Source organism: Trachurus japonicus, chromosome 1, assembly GCF_045865225.1.
Source record: "Trachurus japonicus isolate A0001 chromosome 1, Traja_1.0".
Classification (NCBI taxonomy): domain Eukaryota; kingdom Metazoa; phylum Chordata; class Actinopteri; order Carangiformes; family Carangidae; genus Trachurus; species Trachurus japonicus.
The window spans coordinates 2284727-2291545 of NC_140907.1; the positions used below are offsets into that span (position 1 = coordinate 2284727).

General features: G+C 43.6%; 1 long non-coding RNA gene across 1 annotated transcript; it reads right to left on the minus strand.

Moving 5' to 3' along the window:
• Window positions 1–4643: 4643 nt before the first annotated feature.
• Window positions 4644–5779, minus strand: LOC146991112 (uncharacterized). Its single transcript, XR_015036913.1, has 3 exons — window positions 5647–5779; window positions 4879–4961; window positions 4644–4761 (listed from the first exon to the last, which is right to left on the minus strand). It is a non-coding gene; the product is annotated as an uncharacterized LOC146991112 (long non-coding RNA).
• Between the last annotated feature and the right edge of the window lie 1040 nt (window positions 5780–6819).

A 6819-nucleotide genomic window follows, 5' to 3' on the forward strand; every position in this document is an offset into this window, starting at 1 on the left:
AGTTTATAATAAAACCTCAGCAAAGGGTGAGCTGCTCTGATCAGTGTTGAGCAGCAGCTGCAGGTAAAGGTGCGTTTCCATTACCCCTTGAAATGCGCAAAACCTAAATATCGAAATTAAAAACTGATAATGGAAACACCTACATTTCGAAAAAACTCTCAAATATCGCAAAAAAGTTTTTGCGCTCTCATGAGGTGGTTTTTGAGACGTATCGATACAAACGTGTATCGCAAAAGTGTAATGGAAACACTTTTTTCGCTTTTCTACACGTCACCGGCGTCACCGGAGTTGTGTGTGTCCACGCTGTGTTGGTTTATGTAACTTGAGGGGACAAATGAACCACATGTTTATTGTCATGCATTGCTGACCTGGGCATTGTTTCTCATTAAATTAGAAAAACCTTTTCTATCATTCCCCTTTTCCGTGCATGGTTGAAGGAGACTGGCTCGCATCCACGTTCCCACTCCCTCCTGCGCCGAAATGTCACCTTAAGTCACATAAACCAGTACGGGTGTGTGGACACACACACAACCATCAGCGCCTCATCACCGCTGGTGTTTAAAAAGCCGTTCTTTCTGCAGTCAGGTTAAAGCGCACATCCGCCGTGTTGGTAAACAAATAATCCCTCTACATCAACGGAGGCAACCGTGCTTGAGCAGCTTGGGTTGGAGGTGGTGTGAGTGCGGGCCAGCGGGGGAGAGGGGGGCATAATAATAATAATAATAATAATAAATTTAATTTGTAATGCACTTTTCATTCACTTTGCATTAGAGCTTCAGCACGGTACAACTGGCCCGTGTGAGTGCGTCCTTATTTGTGGCCGTTGCAGCGCCACACGGGCTTTGCCTTTCAGTAATCAAGCGCTGTTTTTGTCTTTGTTAAAAACAATAACAGCAACAGCTGTCGGCAGCTGAGATCGCTGTGCCGTCACCATAGAAACGCAAGACGCATTACGGCTCATTCGCAAAATACCTTTCAATGGAAACACCCGCAAATAGCAATTGCACTTTTTCGAAGTTTCAGAAATATCGCTTTTATTTTGCGAAAATCTGTAATGGAAACGCAGCTAGTGAGACCTGCTGTCATTCATTGAGCTGGAGCTGCGCGCTATGGCACAGAGCTCAGGTGTGGGACACTCAGGCCACTCGGATCTAAACGCGCTGACCAGAGGGATCACTACGGAATGAAAGCGGTGACGTCTCTCAGCCCCAGTCCCAGAGCTGAGCAGCCAGGTACTGGAGAGGAGAGGAGAGGAGAGGAGCGCACTGGACGAGAGAGATGCGGCGTGCGTAACGGCGCTTGATCGCATGATCAACAAAGCTATTTAACCATCTGAACACAACTACTGGGCTCATCATTCATCACATGTAACAGCTTGGCCTGATGGTTTTATATCGCAAAGCAGCAGAGGACAACGATATCGCTGCTTTCCTGTGCGCACTGCGCAGCTCTCAATTTAAAGGGCAAGACGGCGTGGTTTGGCCTTTAACTCGTTAATCATTCCATTAGTCCAGTTTCTCCGCGAGCCGGTGCAGGTGTCGCAACGCATCACCTGACGGCGATTTTTACAAATGTATTGACTGATCGATAACATGTTAGAAGCTATAGACTATAACAAAAACAAAAAATGCATCACATTTTTGGGTATGCCAGCTTCCTCTGTGGGTGGCACTGGCACACTCGTGGCTACGCCATCTCAGCTGCCTACAGCTGTTGCTGTTACTGTTTTTAACAAAGACGAAAACAGCGCTTGATTACTGAAAGGCAAAGCCCGTGTGACCACATCAAGGTGGTTGTGTCCACACACCCGTACTGGTTTATGTGACTTAAGGTGACATGTCGGCGCAGGAGGGAGTGGGAACGTGGATGCGAGCCAGTCTCCTTCAACCATGCACAGAAAAGGGGAATGATAGAAAAGGTTTTTCTAATTTATTGAGAAACGATGCCCACGTCAGCAATGCATGACAATAAACATGTGGTTCATTTGTCCCCTCAAGTTACATAAACCAACACAGCGTGGACACACACAACTCCGCTGACGCCGGTGATGTGTAGAAAAAGTGTTTCCATTACACTTTTGCGATACAAGTTTGTATCGATTCGTCTCAAAAACTAAAAACTTTTTTGCGATATGTGAGAGTTTTTTAGAAATGTAGGTGTTTCCATTACCAGTTTTTAATTTCGATATTTAGGTTTTGCGCATTTCAAGGGGTAATGGAAACGCACCTAGTGACAGTTTCCTCATCACTAAACTTGAACCACCATCCTCCCTCACTCACGTCGTGACGACAGGACAAAGCCTTTTGGACATAGGCTACCTACCTTATATTGTAGCCGATATGCTGTGTTTTCCTCTCTGTATGCCTCTCGTTTCAGTTTTTGCCCCGGTCAATCATCTGGTGCGCATCCGCTGTTTATCAGGTGCTTGCTCACTCGCTCACTGCTCTGCGAAGTAAAAAGGAAAGAATTGGTAAAGAATTAAGGAGTGCTGGAGTAAACAATGTGTCTTATTTAATGACCAGTGAGATGACAAGTCTTCGTGGTTGCTGCTCTGTGCAGTGTCCGGTCTTGTCATAAATCACTGACAAATCAACCTGATTAAATCTCAGCAACAATCACACTCTCAAGCCCTTTCCCTCTGCCATCGTGTAAAACTTCACTTCCCTGCCTGCCACTTCTTTCTGTAATTTTGATAAGCATACACATTTGTTTTTACAATTTCAATTGTCTCAACAGTTAACCAGAGTAGCCTAATATCATTCTCAAGTCAGCTGTCATAAGCGCGAGGACAAAAATGTAGCCTAAAAAGCGTCTGCTATCTATGTAACCATGGTGAGCTCCAGAGACCGAGTCTCCCTCCTTCACTCATCCGCACACCAGCGCCTTGTGCCCGGGCAGCAGGCCGGCCAGCCCCCCTCTAGTTCTGGAGCTTTTTTTTTTTTTTTTTTTGCTTTGACAACGGCTTACCGGTCCCGTCACTTCTACCTTTTTCCAGCCAGATAACGTCCAATAGAGGGAAAAAAATAGGACTTAACATTTTATTGGTGTCGGCTGTAACCGTTATGTTAGGATAACTAACGTTAAGTTAAACTAACGTTAACGCCAAATACAGTTATAAATAAGCTGGCACCTGTGCTGGTAGCCTATTATTTCGACCGCGTTGTACCTCGCCACTCACCGGAAACCTTTAACTTTTACAAAATAAACGAAATAGGCCTAACTTTTCTCTTTTTTTTGGCAATATATCCCAAGTAACTTACCTGAAACGCACTCCGTCGACGTCTCTGGACCAAACTGACAGGAGGTCCCGCCGTCTGTGGGCAGGTCTGCGGCCGACTTAAAGCCGACGCACCAGAGACGTTTGATGAGCTGGCACAAATGAGTATCAAATTTGAAGATATTCGCCCATGGGCCGATGCTTGACAGATGTTATAAATTATAGGGCCGACGTCCAACCTCAGGCCGACGTCGGCCAGACGTACGTGTGCTATCTGGGAATCTTAGAATGTGTCGTTGACATGGTTGCCTAGCAACATGTTTCCCCGGTGCAATCGCTTCTGTTTACGGGGTTAATAGGGTTAATATAATCAAAGACGGTTTATATAATACATCCATGGTAGCAGCTGGTTAGCCGCTGTATGTTCGTAGCAGGAGGCTACTAAAGCGAGTCTGTTGGAAACACTACACATCTACAGATCTAACGTAACAGAAGAGATGTTTTTCGTGGGATAATTGCCCAAAACCATGTGAAGAACTCAAATCAGTGAGCTGATTAATGTGATCACATCATCCTGATTTCAGCCTTCAAGAGCTGCCACTAACGTTAGTCTGCTCTGAGGAGCTGTCAACAATGAAGTACCGGTAAGTTACACTTAACGTTAGTTTGTTTACTGAGCTGGGCTACAGGTTAGCATAAACACATGAGAGTAGACTACGTTATGGCAGCTCCAGCTAAGGTAATGTAGCTAGTTGCTGCTCAGATAAAGCTCATGAACACTGCTGTCTTGCCAAATTAACATTAGCCTACATGTCAGTGGTCGCAGGCAACAGGTGTCTGATGGTTCGAGATAAGGTTGTGATTTCTGACAGCAGCAGCAGCCAGTAGCTAACGTTAGCTTAGCTGAAACAGGATAGATGCGGCCGGTAGCCCCTTAAATAAACCCAGCACAGTGACGTTATACAAACTAACGTTAAGTGTAACTTACTGGTAAGTTATTGTTGACAGCTGGTGTGGACAATAATCACACCAGTGAGTAGGCTAGAGTAGAAAAGTTAACTGCCCCATGCTCGAGCTGAACAGTAGCCTTCTGTTGCTAGGCAACCATGTCAACGACACATTCTATGATTATTTCGTTATCACGAGAAAACGGTCTTTGTTATCTCGAGATAACGAAATAAATTAATTCGTTATCACGAGAAAACGGACTTTGTTATCTCGAGATAACGAAATAATAAGTCGTTATCACGAGAAAACGGTAATAAAAAAAATGTATACGGACCTGGCCGTTCTCGGCTTCCGTACTTCTTTGTGCATTCTGGAAAATTTATTAAATGGGAGTTGGTGAAGAAGCTAAATCAGGTCAAAGATAATGAGAATAATATTTTGCTGCAGGACACAAACCACAGAGATAAAGAAGTCATCTCAAAATTATTTATTTCACCTTGAAAAGTCAATATGAAAGAGAAGTCTTTCATCTTGTCACATACGTTGTTTAGATATGAGCTCTCACAACATGCTGGGGCTACACTTGGACTGCAAACCTACATCAGCAGAACAGAAGTTATACAAGTTTGATTATTTATTTACTTTAAGAATTTGAAGCTATCACAGAAGATTTTCAAACAAATGCATAGTATTCAGCTTTGTGATTGTCTTACTGTTACTTCGGAGGGATTGGAGACATCAGCTACTGACAGTCTAAAGTGCCTGGCAGGTACATATTTGTCTGTAAGATTTATTTCTGTGAAAACAGCTTCTGCTTAATGATTTTTGTAAAAGCAAACAAAACACTTTCAGCATGACACAGTTAAATCCAAATGTATAGAGTTCCTTTTTTGAAAATAAAAGAGAGAGCCCATGGGTCATAATGAGCCTTACAGTTTGTCTTTGAAAAATGAAAAGTGAAAAAAAAAAAAAAATATATATATACTAAAACTGTTCTGGAAGCTGATAACCTGGTGGAAGCTGGTGACTGTTGAACTGCGCGGTGTTTCTTGCGCTGAACCCGGAGAAGGAGGCGACGGAGGAAAAACTTTCATTAGCTCATCTGAGCATATTTATTTGTCTCTCACAATTGCAGGTGCAGCATTACCCATTACTGACCACTACTGACTGAACATGGCTGACTCTCTTCTCGCACAAGGAGAAGGGTGTGGCTTAACACAACATGTGACAACCTGACATTTGACTTCTGGCTTATCTGACTGCGACACATAGTGGCAGAAATAATGAACTGCAGTTCAGCAAGAGTTAACAAACAGAACTTAATTTCTTCAATCTGTTATTGTAAAGCTGAGTACATAAAACTAAAGTGTGTCACTCAACAGTGACCTTACTGAATATTTTTTCTTATTTAGTCTTTAATTTATAACTTAATTTAGGAGACTTTCAGTATACTGATTAACTAAGGCATTTATGTACAGTACCTGGCATAATGAAGCACTGGTGAGTTTGCTTGAACCCAGACCTGCATGTTTCCTCAGATGGGTCAAGCTGCTGGGGTGCAGGTGTCCTGTGGAGGAGGACAACAATTAAATCATGATAAGAGCAATCTTTAGGTCCAATTCATACCAGGGGGCAGATGTATAAACTGAGAAAACATGGCATGTGGCATTAATGAGGCAGGTAATGATCTTAGCAGTATATCCTATAAAAAAAAAAACACACAGTTGTGGATAATGACAGCTGCTTTGAGGCCTGTAATATGGAGCAGGAGTTCTGGTTTGTGAGGTAACCTCAGCTACCCTACCAAAGGCTCAGCCAGGTGAGCAGTTGGACAGACCTGCTTTCCCTTTATGTCTAAGAGCCACTTGTGGTGGTTGAGGCATCAGATAAGGAGGCCTCCTAAGTGCATCCCTTTGAAGGTCTTCTGGGCATGTCCAAGGAGACACCACGACTGGCTCCAAACTCACTGGAGGGATTATACAGTGGGTACGGAAAGATCTGTGTCTTGCTACAATTCTGTCTCTGAGCTCTTGGGGCAGTTCCTGTGACCTCCTGGATCTCATTTTGCTCTGATATGCACTATGAGCTGTAAGGTCTTATTTAGACAGGTGTGTACCTTTCCAAACCATGTCCAGACTATTTAATTCAACACAGCTGGACTCAAATGAAGGTGTAGATAGAACCATATCAAGGATGAATAACAGAAACAGCACCTGAATGACCAACATGAGTGTCAGGGTCTGAATACATGTTCATGTGATATTTACCAGTGGAAACGCGGCATTAGATTAGATTAGAACAAAAACAATGAATGCATTGCTGTAGAAGTACAGTATAGGCGGTCGCTGCCAGTAAGTTCAACATGGTGGAACAAGGAGGATGCCGTCATCTCCAGGGGCGGGGAACTGTGTCATTACGTCAACTCCTCATTCCTAATACCCTGGGATACTAGCCTGGCTCCGCCTACCAACGTACTTATGCTCAATTTTCATTTCCCTTCAGTACTCAACCTGGATTGAAATGCTTCCTTGGCTTTTCTCCTGCAGAGAATCTACCGGCCAATCACAGAACAGAGGGAGTGGCTGAGAACAATGGTGTTGAGGTTATGCAGTAAGTTGGAAGTTGTAGTTCAGTAACGGTGACACTGACAGAAA